General features: G+C 43.9%; 1 protein-coding gene across 2 annotated transcripts in view; it reads right to left on the bottom strand.

Moving 5' to 3' along the window:
• trim54 (tripartite motif containing 54) overlaps positions 1 to 17564 on the bottom strand; it is an 86388-nt gene that overhangs the window by 15951 nt on the left and 52873 nt on the right. The window lies entirely within an intron of this gene.

Genomic DNA, 17564 nt, shown 5'->3' with positions numbered 1-17564 from the left:
TGCTGGGCCCTTTACTTTTTGTCATTTACAGAAATGATTTGGATGTGAGCATAAGAGGTACAGTTAGTAAGTTTGCAGATGACACCAAAATTGGAGGTGTGGTGGACAGCGAAGAGGGTTACCTCAGATTATAACAGGATCTGGACCAGATGGGCCAATGGCCTGAGAAGTGGCAGATAGAATTTAATATAGATAAATGCAAGGTGCTGCATTTTGGGAAAACAAATCTTAGCAGGACTTATACACTTAATGGTAAGGTCCTAGGGTGTATTGCTGAACAAAGAGACCTTGGAGTTCATAGCTCCTTGAAAGTGGAGTCACAGGTGGATAGGATAGTGAAGAAGGCGTTTGGTATGATTTTCTTTATTGATCAGAGTATTGAGTACAGGAGTTGGGAGGTTATGTTGCGGCTGTACAGGACATTAGTTAGGCCACTGTTGGAATATTGCGTGCAATTCTGGTCTCCTTCCTATCAGAAAGATGTTGTGAAACTTGAAAGACTTACAAGGATGTTGCCAGGTTTGGAGGATCTGAGCTACAGGGAGAGGCTGAACAGGCTGGGGCTGTTTTCCCTGGAGTGTCGGAGGCTGAGTGGTGACCTTATAGAGATTTACAAAATTAAAGGTAAAACAAAAAGGATACCAGAAATACTGTGTTCTATATACTTATATTGTTCTTTAAAATTGGTTGTATAAAAATACTAAAAACAGGTTTTAAGACAATTGGAATGTTTGAGCAAACAGAAGACAAAAAAGGTTGAAAAGACATTTTAAAACTGAAATTGTAGGAGATTTTGGGATTTCCTTAAAACATGGAAAATTGTGACGTAATGTCATTTTGTGACTTGGGCCCCCACTTCCCTTCTGAAATTAGTAGAGACTAGATTAGATTACTTACAGTGTGGAAACAGGCCCTTCAGCCCAACAAGTCCACACCGACCCACTGAAGCACAACCCACCCAGACTCATTCCCCTACACCTAACACTATGGGCAATATAGCAAGGCCAATCCACCTAACCTGCACATTTTTGGATTGTGGGAGGAAACCGGAGCACCTGGAGGAAACCCACGCAGACACGGGGAGAATGTGCAACCTCCACACAGTCAGTCGCCTGAGTCGGGAATTGAACCCGGGTCTAATTAAATAACTAGAGAAAATACTGAAGAACTATTTGGATACAGAACTGGCTCAAAATAAGAAGGCAGAGGGTGGTGTTGGAGGGTTGCGTTTCAGACTGGAGGCCTGTGACCAGACGTGTGCCACAAGGATTGGTGTAGGATCCACTGCTCTTTGTCGTTTTAAAAATGTTTTGGATGTGAATATAAGAGGTCTGGCTAGTAAGTTTGCAGATGACACTAAAATTGGAGGTGTAGTGAAGAGCAAGGAAGGTTACCCCAGAGTACAACGGGTTCTTGACAGATGGGCCAATGGGTCAAGAGGTGGCAGATGGAGTTTAATTTAGATAAATGTGAGATGCTGCATTTTGGAAAGGCAAATCAGGGCAGGACTTATACATTTCCTGGTGAGTGTTGCTAAACAAAGAGGGCAGGATCATAGATCCCTGAAAGTGGAGTCACAGGTAGATCGGATAGCGAAGGCGGCATTTGACTTTATTGGTCAGAGTATTGAGTACAAAGACTTGGGGGATCATGTTGCAGCTGTATCAGAGATTGGTTCAGTCACTTTTGGAATATTGCATATAATTCTGGTCCTCCTATAGGAAGGATGTTGTGAAACTTGAAAGGGATTAGAAAAGATTTATGAGAATGTTGCCAGGGTTGGAGGTTTGAGCTATAGGAAGAGACTGAATAGGCTGGGGCTGTTTTGCCCAGAGCGTCAGAGGCAGAGGGGTGACCTGAGAGAAGTTTATAAAATCATAAGGGACATGGATAGGGTAAATAGGTAAGGTCTTTTTCCGGGATGAGGGGAGTCTAAAACTAGAGAACATAGGTTAAAGGTGAGAGGGGAAAGATATAAAAAGGACTTAAGGGGCAACTTCACCACACAGAGGTTGGTGTGTATGGAATGAGCTGCCTGAGGAAGTGGTGGAGGTTGGTACGATTACAACATTTAAAAGGAATTTGGAAGGGTTTATGAATAGGAAGGGTTTAGAAGGATATGGGCCAAATGCTGGCAAATGGGATTAGATTTATTTATGATATCTGGTTGGCATGGACAAATTGAACCAAAGGAACTGTCTCTGTTCTGCATATCTTTAGGACTTTATGAATTATCCATAAGTTGGGTACAAGTAATAGGAGTAGTATAGGATCTTTTAAGTTAAGGCATTTACATTTAAGTACAAGTAAGTAAGAACAAACAATAATTTCTCCAAGAAAATACTACTGAGGGAAATAATCTGTCAGTGGACAATATCATTATAGGTAGATAGTGTCTACGCATCTTTAGGCAGATTAAAGAGGAGAAAATAGAACCTTGAAAACAGATTGAAATGTTGGTTGCACATTATCACACACATTATGCTCTGTATTCAACGGGCTAACATTAGAATCCCTACAGCTTGGAAGCAAACCATTCAGCCCATTGTGTCTACACTAACCTTCCAAAGAGCAGCCACTCACTTCTGATGGCTGACCGACCTGGCCTGCACATCTTTGGACCATGAGAGGAAACCAGAACGCCCAGAGAAAACCCACACAGACACAGGCAAAACATGCAATCTCCACATTGCTAACCAGTGAGCCACCCTGCCTCCCCTATATTAATCTCAGCTATACTTTGAGATAGCACATAATTTTGTGGTAGCATGGAGTTGTTGGGGATATGTTACAAGGGGAGGAGGAAAGGTACAACATGAAGTGGTAGTCGAGAAAGTAGTGGAAGCTGCTATTAGAGGCAGTGGTAATAAAGGGTAAAACAAAATCAGAAGGAAACAAACCCATTCAATATGATTTGGACAATCAGCTGATGAAGGAGCGTCACTCCGCAAGCTAGTGTGCTTCTAATTAAACCTGTTGGACTATAACCTGGTGTTGTGTGATTTTTAACTTCATTCAATATGCTAACCAATGGGCAACTGAGGCAGCCAAGAAAATTGCTGCAACAGGCTCTGATACCAGTGGCATTAGTAGTAATTGGGTTGAAAATAGTAAATGTGATAGGTTTGCACAGTAATATGGAAGAAAATGAAGAAAAGACGACAATGAGATTATCAGGGAATGTTGTGATTGGTAGAGAGTGTTGGAGCTGCCCCTATTTTTAAGAGGCATAAAATGGCCAGAATTTAAAGAAAAGCCTGCTTGGATTACCTATTTTTAAGAGACACAAAGCCTACTTCAAAAAGTTAGCTTCTTTTCAAAAGTCTACTTCAGCATTTTAGTTAAAAAAAAGTGCATTTGAGAAGGCAGTAATTCCGAGGCAAAAGAAAGCATTATCTGAATGGCAAAGTTCCAAAGATTGCAAGGGATATTCAGGAAGAACATTTGAAAGACTTGTAACAAACATAGAAGAAATAATAGAACTGTAACTCATAAAAACGATTTGATCACTAAATTACAAATAATCAATTCCAATCTAATTAAGGAAAGGCTGTATTCAGCCATAAAAACAGCAGCTAAAATTATCTTGCAGAAATTAGCTGTTTTGTTAAAATTATTTATAATATTAGCAGCTAAAGATTATCTAAATAATCTCAGAGATAGACCTCAATGTAATCGTAAAACTTTGTAATGAAAGCACTATGGAAAAGCATTAAAGATATACCTGGCATATCTTGTCTCATTAGCTAATTAACAGTTGGAGAAATTACAAAATTTTAATATTATGAACTTTATAACAGAATCATCTGTCGTTTATATAAAAAGCAGTAATGAAATTTTATCAAGACAGCAAGAATTCGAGCAGTCCTCAGAGATAAGCAAACCAGGAACATGACGGAAGAAGAACAGCAGTAATTTTGGAATGCAACATAGAAAGATCTAAAGGCCTAGAGATTACAATAATTGTTAAAAGATTTAGATAACCTAGTATAGGAATGCCCATCATTGATCAGGTATTGGTCCCATAGAGGGGAAGGGGATAGCGCACTAACCACATTGTGTATGATTATCATAATACAAAATGAATAAATACTGTTTTTGGCTGTAAAACCCAGAGTGTGTCATCGATCTCTTTTCTGATCTGAGCTGAAGATTAAGAGAACAATTGTGTTCTCATGTCAAAGCCAGAGTCAGGGAAGATCCTTTGGCCCTCTCCCTGCATTAACTGGCTTTTGCTTGAATAAAAGTCCATCATGTGCCTGAATCCAGGCTGCCTCCTGAGTCTTCGTCCCCTGTTGGGGAGTCTCGCTCCTACAGTGAGGAAGTAGAACCCGCAAGTGAACAAGCTAAACAATTTGTGGGAGAGCTGTGCAAGTAGCTGCATGAGCTGAAACAGGAGATTTGCAGCTCTTACATGATATAGAGGCAGAGGAAGAGCATCCATTGTGTTAATGTTAATATGGGATGAAGTTAATGGTTAGGGTTGAACCAGACAGGCCAAGAATCACGCATAGGTGTGTGTGGTCATATGTGGTAATTATAACTATTGGTATGCGCACTGTGAGATGATTAGGGGAAAGAGGCAGGGAGACATTAGGCACAACTGAAGCATTTTATTACTAACTTTTTAAGCTAGTCTTGTAGAACTAACTTTAACCAACCAGTGATGACTGCAGAAGTTATTTGTTTGATTTACAGAATGTTGATTCTCACACAGTACTCAGGATTTGTTTTCTTAGCAAAGGGAACAAGGAATAGGACCCAACAAATGCCCACACTTTGGATTAGAGTATGTTATACCACATGTAATGTGGATTGCAACACCCAACATGGAACACTAAACGTAACAGTAGGAGAGCAATCAACAGTGTTTTGCTGTATAGGTCTACTTCTGGATAGACATGGAAACAATAATGATTTGACATACATGGATACTTGATGGAGAGATTAGATCATTTTTGGAGAGATTAGATCACTTTTTGGAGAGATTGGATCATTTAAGTTCACAAATTTAACTCGATTAATGCAAGTTTTAGATATAAGGAATATGATTTTGATTACTGGTAATGGACTTGTGCTAATTAATATGATAAGATCTTGTATATAATATTCACCAGTAATCACTTGTTTACTGAGTCTTAAACATTTCTTACATTACCCTACACTGATGATCCTCATCTTATACTCAAGTGCTGTATACAATCTTAGTGGAGAAGATGTTTCCACTAGTAGGAGAGAATAGGAAATGAGAGCACAGTCACTGAATGAAGGGACGATTCTTCAGAACTGAGATGTGGAGGGATTTCTTTAACGAGAGAGTAGTTAATCTGTGGAACTAATTGCTACAGAGGGCTGTGGAGGCTAACTCATTGAGTGCATTTAAGACAGAGATAGTTAGATTCTTGATTGGTACGAAGAGCAAAGGTTATGGGAAGAAGGCAGGCAAATGGGCTTGAGAAACATATTAGCCATGATCGAGTGGTAGAGTGGACTTGATGGGCTGAATGGCCTACTTCTAGTCCTATGTCCTATGGTCTGAGAATTTAGGGGTCCAGCAACAATGTGGAGGACTCCCTCCTAACTGTATACCACTGTGCCACCATACCTTTGTGTCATCTGCAAACTTAGCAACAATATTCTCAGTTCCTTCATCCAAAGTAAAACATGAATAGTGGTGGTCCTAACACTGACTCTGTGGAACTCAATCAGTCACCGTCTTCCATCCCTAATCTCTGCTTCTGCCAGACAGCCAATGCTCAAACCATGCCACTACTATTGCCCCTAACATTTTCTTATCAAGCAACTTCATGTGTGGTACCTTGTCAAAAGCTTTCTAGAAATCCAAATTGATCACATCCACTGGCTCTCCTTTGTCCAATATGCTTATTCCTCTCAACGAATTCTAAACAGATTTGTCAGGCATGATCTGCTTTCGATGAAGCTGTGCTGGCTCAGACTATTTTACCATTTACTTCCAAGTACTCTGCAATTTCATTCTCAATAATAGACACTAAAGTCTTAGCAACAACTGAGGTTATGCTGATCGGCCTATAGGTTCCGGTCTTCTGCTTCTCTCACTTCTTAAATAGGAGTGTTACCTTAACCATTTTCCAGACCTCTGGGACCCTTCCTGATTCCAGTAACTCCTGAAAGATCACCACCAAACCTTCAGACCTTTCAACTTCCCTCGCATCTTCATCTTAGTGATAGCCTCTACAGTCACCTCTGTCCTCCCTCCTCACCTCAGACTATCTGGAAGTGTATGCTGCTAGTGTCTTTCATGGTGAAAACTGATGCAAGGTACCTCTTCAGTTCCTCTGCCATTTCTTTGTTGTCTAATACTACTTCTCCAGCCTCATCTTCCAGTGGTCCAATGTCTACTGTTGCTCTTACCTTTTAGATATCTAAAAACAAACTTTTACAATCTTTTATAACACAAATTTCATCTTCTAGCCACTTTTTGCTTTTTTAGTTATCCTCTGCTGGTTTTTAAAGGTCCTCCAATCCTCTGGCTTCCCACAGGTCTGCCCCACATTGTATGTATTTTCTATTGTTTTTATGGTGTCCCTGACTTCTCTTATCAACCGTAGTTGCCTCATCATGCTTTTAGCATGTTTCTTCTTCCTTGGGATGAATGTCTGCTGTGCGTCCCAAATTACCCCCAGAACTTCCTTCCAACTAACTCCACTGTCTTCCTAACTAGGCTCCCTTTTCAATCAACTCTGGCAAGCTCCTCCTTCATGTCTTTATATTTACCTTTATTCAATAATAATACTGTTACATCTAATTCAAGCTTCTCCCTCCCAAATTGTAGGGTGAATTTTTATAATGTTATATATATTATATTATGGTCACTGACCTCTAGGGGATCCTTCACCATAAGCTCCCTCTCCAAGTCTGCCACATTACACATTACCAAATCCAGAATATCCTGGACCGTGGTGGGCTCTACCACAAGTTGTTCCAAAACTCAATCTTATAGGCATTCTACAAATTCCCTTCCTGAGATTTGCTACCAACCTGATATTCCCCGTCCACAAGCACATTAAAGTGTCCCATGATTATTGTAATAGTGCCTCTTTTACATTCCTTTTTTACTTTGACTTATTTTCTTCCCCACATCCTGACTACTGCTAGGAGGCCTTTACAGAAGCCTTATCAGCATATTTTTGCCTTTGCAATTCCTCAACTCTATCCACACAGATTCTATGCCATCTGATTCTATATCACTCTTTGTTATTGACTTAATTTCATTTCTTACTAACCACTGTGCCACCAGCACGGTGGCACAGTGGTTAGCACTGCTGCCTCACAGCGCCAGGGACCTGGGTTCAATTCCCGCCTCAGGTGACTGACTGTGTGGAGTTTGCACATTCTCCCCGTGTCTGCGTGGGTTTCCTCCGGGTGCTCCGGTTTCCTCCCACAGTCCAAAGATGTGCGGGTCAGGTGAATTGGCTATGCTAAATTGCCCGTAGTGTAAGGTAAGGGGTATGTGTAGGGGTATGGGTGGGTTGCGCTTCGGCGGGTCAGTGTGGACTTGTTGGGCCGAAGGGCCTGTTTCCATACTGTAAGTAATCTAATCTAATCTAATCAAAAAAAAAAGCAACATCAACCCCACTACCCATCTGACTGTCCTTTTGATACACATTCCTGATGAAGAACCTATGCTCGAAACATTGACTCTCCTGCTCCTCAGATGCTCCCTGACCGGCTGAGTTTTTCCAGCAACACACTTTTTGACTCTATCCTTTTGATAGGTCATGTATCCTTGGATAGTTAGCTCCCTGCTCTGATCACCCTGCAGCCACATTTCTGTGATAGCCACAACATTGTGCCTACCAGTTCCATTTGTATTACAACCTCATTTATCTTATTTTGTTTACTGCATGCATTTAAGTACAACACCTTCAGTTCTGTGTTGACTGATTCTCCCTCCATCCCCCCCTCCACCTCCACCCCCATCCCACATTAGTTGTTCCTTTATCTGCAGCTCAGATGAGATATCCTGAACTCAGACGCCAACCAGGAACACAGCCTTTGTGACTCTCAATCCTGGTCACAGAGAACAGTGTGTATGCCTCTGACTAAACTATCTGCAACTACAACTTACATTTATCAATTCTTCCCCTTCTTGAATGGCTCCCTGTACCATGGCTGCTTATCTTCCAGACAAGCCCCATTCTCATCCATACAGGAAGCAAGAATCTCAAATCTGTTAGACCAGCTCAAGAGTTGAACCTCCTTCAGCATTAACCTGTAGATCCCTCATCCTGCCTGAGTTGATAAAGTGTGGCATTGGAAAAAGCACAGTAGGTCAGGCAGTATCTGAGAAGCAAGAGGATAAGGGTTAAGCCCGAAGCCTCGATCCTCTTGCTCCTCAGATGCTGCCTGATCTGCTCTGCTTTTTCCAATGCCACACTTTATCAACTCTGACTTCTCCAGCATCTACAGTCCTCACTATCTCCCTCTACTTGTAGTCATACCCGCTGTTTCTGACCACTGACCAAATTCAAGGCAGTTAATGTAAGGTGCATGACTCCTTCCAGAAACACGGTTTCCAGATAACTCTCACTCTCCCAGATGTGTAGCAGCATTCAAAGTTAGATTCCATCTCATCAATTCTGAGCCAAAGTTCCACGACCAACCAACACTTGCGACAGATGTAGTCACTATGAAACAAAATAGGGTCCATCTACTCCCACGTCATGCAATTACAACTAATTGCCTGGCCCACCATCTCTATTTTGATTTCTTAGTTCTTAGTTTGATTTTAAGAAATGTTGTACTGGTATTTTAGTTGGGAGTCTGTAAATATTTCTCGTAGTTACCTTCAATGTGAAAGTATCCCTATAATAAAGAGTCAAATTAGTAGCTATCACCAACTGATAAATTTACATTTTACCTGGAATGTCACTCTGTTGTGCTGAGTCCTTGATCCTAGGGCTTCAATTTATCCTGTTTAAAAAAAACCTTTCCGGCCATGAGCTTAAAAAAAAGCAAAAAGCACCTCTTCCTGTCTGCACAGAATTCCCACATGGCTTCCAAATTCCCTGAATTATATACTAACTTGGGCTCTGTCCCACTCCAGATGAGATCTCTTCTTCCTGAAGGTATGAAGTTTATTTATCATGCTTTTCAACAGGCATTTCTTGAAGGCAGGACTTCATCTCTAAAGAGAACTATTTGTTTGCCAAACAACATAATCAGCAAGCGATAGAACGAGCTAAGCAAACCCACAAACCATGAATCAGATTTCCCCATATTCAACGTTGGTGGACAACTAAACAATACACTGGAGGAGGAAGGTCCACAAATATCCCCATCACCATTGACTGAAAAGCCCAACACATCAATGCAAAAGGAAAAGCTAAAATATTCACAGCAATCTTCAACTAGAAGTGCCAAGTGGATAATCTAATTCAGTCTCCTCTATTGGTCCCCAACCTAACAGGTATGAGTCTTCTGGTAATTCAATTCACTCCATAGGATATCAAGAAATAGTTGGAGTCATTGGATATTACAAAGGCTATGGACCCTGACAACATTCTGGCAATAGCACTGAAGACCTATGATCCAGAACTTGCAATTCCCCACCTAAGCACATCCAGTACGGTTATAACACTAGCATTTACCTGACAATGTCGAAAAGTTGTCAGGCATGTCCTGTACACAAAAAGCAGGGCAAATTTAACCCAGCCAATTACCATTCCATCAATCTACTCTCAATCATCATTAAAGTAATGGAAGGTGTCATCAACAGTCCTATCAAGCAACAGCTGTTCAGCAATAACCTGATCGTGGAGGCCAAGTTTGGGTTCCATCAAAGCCACTCAGCTCCTGATCTTATTATAGCCTTTGTTCAAACATGGACATGACAGCTGAATTCCAGAGGTGGGTTGAGAGTGACAGGCCTTGACATCAAGGCTGTATTCAACTGAGTGTGGTATCAAGGAACTTAAGCAAAACTGGAATCAATGAGATTTGGGGGCAAATTGCCGTTTGGAGTCATAATGAGCACATCAGAAAATGGTTGTGGTTGTTGGAGCTCAGTCATCTCAGCTCTAGGACATCTCCACAGGTGTTCCTCAAAGTACCCACAGCCCACCCATCTCCAGTTGTTTCATCGATGACTATCCTTTCAGAAGTGAGATGTTTGCTGACAATATTCAGAGCTTAAAGATGTGTTGCTGGAAAAGCGCAGCAGGTCAGGCAGCATAAAAGGAACAGGAAAATCGATGTTTCGGGCATAAACCCTTCTTCAGGAATATTCAGCACCATTGGTGACTCCTCAGATACCAGATTTTCTGTCATGTGTTTTGATTTATTGTAGTCAATGTGTATTCAGGTACATTGAAAAGCTTCATTTGTGAGCAATGCAAGCAGATCATAGTAAGCAAGGACACACAGATCAAAGGATGCTCAGACAGAGTGAGACACTCAGGTTATATTGCACAAGATGTGCATGAAACAAGAGCAACATGATTTGAAGTTAGAGAGACCATTTATCAGTCAAACAGTTTGGTGCTGGACGAGCATAGCAGGTCAGGCAGCATCTGAGGAGCAGGAGAGTTGAGATTTCAGGCATAAGCCCTGCATCAGAGTTGAAAAGTGTAGTGCTGGAAAAACACAGCAGGCCAGGCAGCATCCAAGGAGCTGGAGAATCAACGTTTCGGGCATAAGCCCTTCTTCAGAAATGAGGCTGGTGTGCCAAGCAGGCTGAGATAAAAGGTAGGGGGGAGGGAATTTGGGGGAGGAGCGCTGGGAATACAATAGGTGGAAGGAGGTGAGGGTGAGGGTGATAGGCCGGAGAGAGGGTGGGGGCAGAGAGGTCGAGAAGAAGATTACAGATCAAGAGGGCAGTGCTGAATCTGGGGGTTGGGACTGAGATAAGGTGGGGAAATGAGGAAGCTGGAGAAATCTATATTCATCCCGTGTGGTTGGAGGGCTCCTAGGCAGAAGATAAGGCGCTCTTCCTCCAGGTATCCTTTGGCAGGGTCTGGTGGTGCAGGAGACCAAGGACCTGCATGTCCTTGGTGGTGTGGGAGGGGGTGTTAAAGTGTTCAGCCATGGGGCGGTTGGGTTGGTTGGTGCAGATGTCCCTGAGGTGTTCCCAGAAACGTTCCGCAAGTAGGCGGCCTATCTCCCCAATGTAGAGGAGACCACATTGGGTGCAGGTGAATTTGCGATGGATGGAAGGATCCATTGGGGCTGTGGAGGGAGGTGAGGGGGGAGGTGTGGGCGCAAGTTTTGCACTTCTTGCGGTTGCAGGGGAAGGTGCCGGGAGTGGAGGTTGGGTTGGTGGGGGGTGTGGACCTGACAAGGGAGTCGCGGAGGGAGTGGTCTCTCCAGAACGCTGATAGGGGTGGGGAGGGAAATATACCCCTGGTGGTGGGGTCTGTTTGGAGGTGGCGGAAATGACGGAGGATGATACGATGTATATGGAGGTTGGTGGGGTGGAAGGTGAGGACCAGTGGAGTTCTGTTCTGGTGTCAATTGGAGAGGCGGGGTTCAAGGGCAGAGGTGCGCGAAGTGGAGGAGATGCGGTGGAGAGCATTGTCGATCACATCGGAGGGGAAATTGCAGTCTTTGAAGAAGGAGGCCATTTGGGTTGTTCGGTAGTGGAATTGGTCCTCCTGGGAGCAGATGCGAGGGAGGTAAAGGAATTGGGAATATGCCAATTCATCAGGAATGTTAGGGGTGAGGGCAGAAAGGCAACAGAACTGAGAGATAAATAGGAGGGGGTGAAGCTAGGGGAAAGAGGCTGGGCTTGGGTCACACAGTGGCTTAGTGGTTAGCACTGCTACCTCACAGTGCCAGGGAACCGGGTTTGACACCAGCCTCAGGCGACTCTCTTTGTGGAGTTTGCACATTCTCCCCATGTCTGCGTGGATTTCCTCTGGGTGCTCCGGTTTACTCCCACAATCCAAATATGTACATGTTAGGTGAATTGGCCATGCTAAATTGCACATACCATAGGTTAAACTGTCTCTGATCCTTCTGCAGCCTCCCCACCTCCTCAGTACTACCTGCCGGCCCACCTAACTTTGTATCATCAGCAAACTTCGCTAGAATGCCCCCAGTCCCTTCATCCAGATCATTAATATATAACGTGAACAGCTGCGGCCCCAACACTGAACCCTGCGGACACCGCTTGTCACCAGCTGCCATTCTGAAAAATAACCTTTTATCCCAACTCTCTGCCTTCTGTCAGACAGCCAATAATCAATCCATACCAGTAGCTCTTACTTTCTAAACGGTGAGAAAATTCGTAAAGCCAAAGTACAAGTGCTTTGGAGTGCTAGTCGAGGATTCTATAAAGGTAAACATGCAGGTTGAGTCCGTGATTAAGAAAGCGAATGTAATGTTGTCATTTATCTTAAGAGGGTTGGAATATAAAAGCACCGTTGTGCTACTGAGACTGTATAAAGCTCTGGTTAGGCCCCATTTGGAGTATTGTGTCCAGTTTTGGCCCCCACACCTCAGGAAGGACACACTGGCACTGAAGCGTGTCCAGCGGAGATTCACATGGATGATCCCTGGAATGGTAGGTCTAATATACGAGGAATGGCTGAGGATCCTGGGATTGTATTCATTGGGGTTTAGAAGATTAAGGGGAGATCTAATAGAAACTTACAAGATAATACATGGCTTGGAAAGGGTGGACGTGAGGAAATTGTTTCTGTTAGGCGAGGAGACTAGGACCTGTGGACACAGCCTGAGAATTAGAGGGGGTAAATTCAGAACAGAAATGTGGAGACATTTCTTCAGTCAGAGAGTGGTGGGCCTGTGGAATTCATTGCCACAGAGTGCAGTGGAGGCCGGGACGCTAAATGTCTTCAAGGCAGAGATTGATAAATTCTTGATGTCACAAGGAATTAAGCGCTACGGGGAAAATGTGGGTAAGTGGAGTTGAAATGCCCATCAGCCATGATTGAATGGCGGAGTGGACTCGATGGGCCGAATGGCCTTACTTCCACTCCTATGTCTTATGGTCTTATTAAGTCAGGGATCAATATAGGTTAGGGGAATGTGTCTGGATGGGTTGTGCTTTGAAGGGCTGCTGTGGACTTGCTAGGTCAAAGAGCCTGTTTCCATGCTGTGGGAATTCTAATTAAGATAGCTTAGAAGGTGATAGGTAGATGAAAGTGGGGGTGATGGTGATAGGTCAGAGTGGAGGGTGGAGCGGATAGATGGGAAGGAAGATGGACAGATGGGACAGTTCAAAAGGGATGTGCCAAGTTGGAAGATTTGATCTGGGATAAGGTGGGGAAAAGGGAGTTGAAAAAAAACTGGTGAAATCAACATTGATGCCATATGGTTGGATGTCCTAATGCAGTAGATGAAGAGTTCTTCCTCCAGGCGTCAGGTGGCTTGAATTTGGCGCTGGAGGAGGCCCAGAACTTACATATCCTTGGTGGAGTGGGAGGGGATGTTGAAGTGGTCAGCCACAGGACAGTGGAGTTGTTTGGAGCATGTGTCCCGGAGATTTTCTCTGAAAAGTTCTGCAAGTTGATGTCATGTCTCCCCAGTGTAGAGGAGACCACATCCAGAGCAAAGTGTTTGGATGTGCAGAAAGTTTCTACTGGCTGTGGAAGGATCCTTTGGGGCCTTGGATGGAGATTAGGGGGGAGATGTGGGCTCAGGTTTTACACGTCGTGCGGTGGCAAGGGAAGGGTGGGTCGGTGGGGGGTGTGAACCTAACGAGAGAGTCATAGAGCGAACGGTCTCTGTGGAATGCTGATAGGAATGGGGAGGGAAATAGATCTCTGGCGGTGGTTGCAACTATAGGTTGCAGAAATGGCAGAGGATGATAGAACATAGAACATAGAACATAGAAGGATACAGCGCAGTACAGGCCCTTCGGCCCTCGATGTTGCGCCGACCGAATCCTACCTAGCCTATACTAGCCCAATAACTTCCAAATGCCTATCCAATGCCCGCTTAAATGACCATAAAGAAGGAGAGTTCACCACTGATACGGGCAGGGCATTCCATGAACTCACAACCCGCTGTGTGAAGAATCTACCCCTAACATCTGTCCTATACCTACCACCCCTTAATTTAAAGCTATGTCCCCTAGTAACACCTGACCCCATTAGCGGTAAAAGGTTCTTAGTATCTACCCTATCTAAACCCCTAATCATCTTATACACTTCTATCAGATCTCCCCTAAACCTTCTCTTCTCCAATGAGAACAGCCCCAAGTGCCTCAGCCTTTCCTCATAAGATTTTCCTACCATTCCAGGCAACATCCTGGTAAACCTCCTCTGCACTCGTTCTAAAGCTTCCACATCCTTCCTATAGTATGGTGACCAAAACTGCACACAATACTCCAGATGAGGCCGCACCAGAGTCTTATACAACTGCAACATGACCTCAGGACTCCGGAACTCAATTCCTCTACCAATAAAGCCCAGTACACCATATGCCTTCCTCACAGCACTATTTACCTGGGTGGCAACTTTCAGAGATCTGTGTACATGGACACCAAGATCCCTCTGCTCATCCACACTACCAAGTAGCCTACCATTAGCCCAGTAATCCATCATCTTGTTATTCCTACCAAAGTGAACGACTTCGCACTTAGCTACATTGAATTCCATTTGCCACATTTCCGCCCAGCTCTGCAACTTATCTATATCCCGCTGTAACTTACCACTTCCTTCCTCACTATCCACAACTCCACCGACTTTTGTGTCATCCGCAAACTTGCTTACCCAGCTTTCAAGTCCTTCCTCTAGATCATTTATAAAGATAACAAAAAGCAATGGTCCCAAAACAGATCCTTGTGGTACACCGCTAGTAACTGCGCTCCAAGATGAACATAATCCATCAACTACTTCCCTCTGTCTCCTTCCAGCCAGCCAATTCCTAATCCAAACCTCTAATGTATCCTCAATGCCATACCTCCGAAGTTTTAGCATTAGCCTACCATGGGGAACCTTATCGAACGCCTTACTAAAATCCATATACACAACATCTACTGCTTTACCCTCATCCACTTCCTTGGTCACCTTCTCAAAGAACTCAATAAGGTTTGTGAGGCACGACCTGCCCTTCACAAAACCATGCTGGCTATCCCTGATCACGTTATTCCTACCCAGATGTTCATAAATCTTATCCCTTACCATTCTCTCTAAGACTTTGCCCACCACTGAAGTGTTGTATCTGGAGATTGGTGGGATGGAAGAAGGCCAGTGGAGTTCTATTCTTGTTGCGGTTGGAGGGATGGAGTTCAATAACAACAGGGAAGAAGCTGTTCTTGAACCTGTTGGTGCATGTGTTGGCCGTGGGAGAACATGGCCATACAGGGAGTACAGTAGCAGGATAAGAAGGCATCCTCGGTGGAGGATCTTCAGAGTAATCCATGTTTGAATGCAACAAGATCTGGACAACATCCAGGCTTGGGCAGACAAGTAGCAAGTAACATTCTTGCCACACAAGTGCTTGACAATGATCATCAATAAGAAACAATCTAACCAATGCCCTTTGATATTTAATGACCATCACCGGATGCCCAATATCAACATTCTTAGAGTTACCAGTGACCAGAAACTCAACTGGACTTGCCACATAGACATAATGGCCACAATAGCGGATCAGAGGCTCAGAATACTGCAAGTCATGCACCTAACACTCCAAGGCTTGTCCACCACCTACAAGGCACAAGTCATGAGTTTGATGGAATTCTCATTCCCATGGTGCCTGGATGGGTACAGCTCCAACAACACTCAAGCAGCTTGATACCACCCAGGACAAAAAAACCAGCTTGATTGGAAGCAAATCCACAAACAACCACTCTCTCCACCATCGACTCTCAATAGCAGCTGTGTGTACAACTGATAAGATGCACTGTAGAAATTCAACGATCCTTAGTGAGTACATTACAAATCCACGACAACTTCAATCTAGGACAGGTGCAGCAGATATATGCAAATGTTCTTCTAAGCCACTCACCATCCTGACTTGGAAATGTGGGGATTGGAGTTTAAGTTTAATTTATTGTTGTAACATGTAACTTGATACAGTGAAAATTGTTGTTTGCATGTTATATAGGCATATTGTAAAGTCCATCAGGGTAGCAGAACAGAGTGCAAAACGCAGTGTTACAGATGCAGAGAAGGAGCAGACAGAGAGATCAGAATTAATATTTGAGAGGTTTGTTCAAAAGTTTGATAAACGTGGGGAAGAAGGTGCTCTTGAATCTGTTCATTTATGTATTTGAAACTTTATATCTTCTGCTCAATGGAAGACAACTCTTTTCACAACTCTGTATAGTTTCTCGTGGTATTGAGAGGAGCAGATGCCATACCATGCTGTGATGCAGTGGGAGAAAGTGAGATGCTAGGGATCAGAGTCAAAAAGTGTGGTGCTGGAAAAGCACAGCCAGTCAGGCAGGCAGCATTGAGGAGCAGAAGTCTTGAAATGTCAGCTGTCCTGTTCCTCGGGTACTTCCTGACTGGTTGTGCTTTTCCAGCAGCACACTTTTTGATCCATGCTGTGATACATCCAGATAGGATGCTTTCTATGGTGGATTTTTAAATATTGATAAGACCCTTGTGGAAATGCTAAATTGCCCATAGTATTCAAGGATGTAGGTTTTCTTTAGCCTCCTGAGGAAGTAGATATGCTGTTGTGCTTCCTTGACCACTTCTTTGACATGAGTTGACCAGGACAGATTGTTGGTGATCATCACTCCAAGGAGCTCTTGGCCATCTCCACCTCAGCATCACTGATGCAGACAGAGGCATGCTCTCCACTCCACTTCCTGAAGTCCAGCTCCTTTTTGGATTAGATTTGAGTAGATTAGATTAGATTACTTACAGTGTGGAAACAGGCCCTTCGGCCCAACAAGTCCACACCGACCCGCCGAAATGCAACCCACCCATACCCCTACATATACCCCTTACCTAACACTATGGGCAATTTAGCATGGCCAATTCACCTGACCCGCACATCTTTGGACTGTGGGAGGAAACCGGACCACCCGCAGGAAACCCTGTGATTCCCTACAGTGCGGAAACAGGCCCTTCGGCCCAACAAGTCCACACCGATCCTCCGAAGAGCAACCCACACAGACCCATTTCACTCTGACTGATGCACTTAACACAATGGACAATGTACCATGCACATCTTTGGACTGTGGGAGGAAACCGGACCACCCACAGGAAACCCATGCAGACACGGGGAGAAGGTACAAACTCCACACAGACAGTCACCCAAGGCAGGAATTGAACTTGGGACCCTGGTGCTGTGAGGCAGCAGTGCTAACCACTGAGCCATCGTGCCAACCCAACAAATTCACACTGACCCTCCGTATAGCAACCCACCCAGACCCATCTCCCTCTGACTAATGCATCTAACAAAATGGACAATTTACTATGGCCAATCCACCCTACCTGCACATCTTTGAACTGTGGGTGGAAACTGGAGCACTCAGAGGAAACTGATGCAGACACTAGGAGAATGTGCAAACTCCACACTGACAATTGCCCAAGGCTGGAATCGAACCCAGACACTTGGCACCGTGAGGCTGCAGTGCTCAGCACTGAGCCAGCATTTTG

The sequence above is a fragment of the Hemiscyllium ocellatum genome, chromosome 3 (assembly GCF_020745735.1).
Source record: "Hemiscyllium ocellatum isolate sHemOce1 chromosome 3, sHemOce1.pat.X.cur, whole genome shotgun sequence".
Lineage (NCBI taxonomy): Eukaryota > Metazoa > Chordata > Chondrichthyes > Orectolobiformes > Hemiscylliidae > Hemiscyllium > Hemiscyllium ocellatum.
This window is presented reverse-complemented; position numbering and strand designations above follow the sequence as displayed.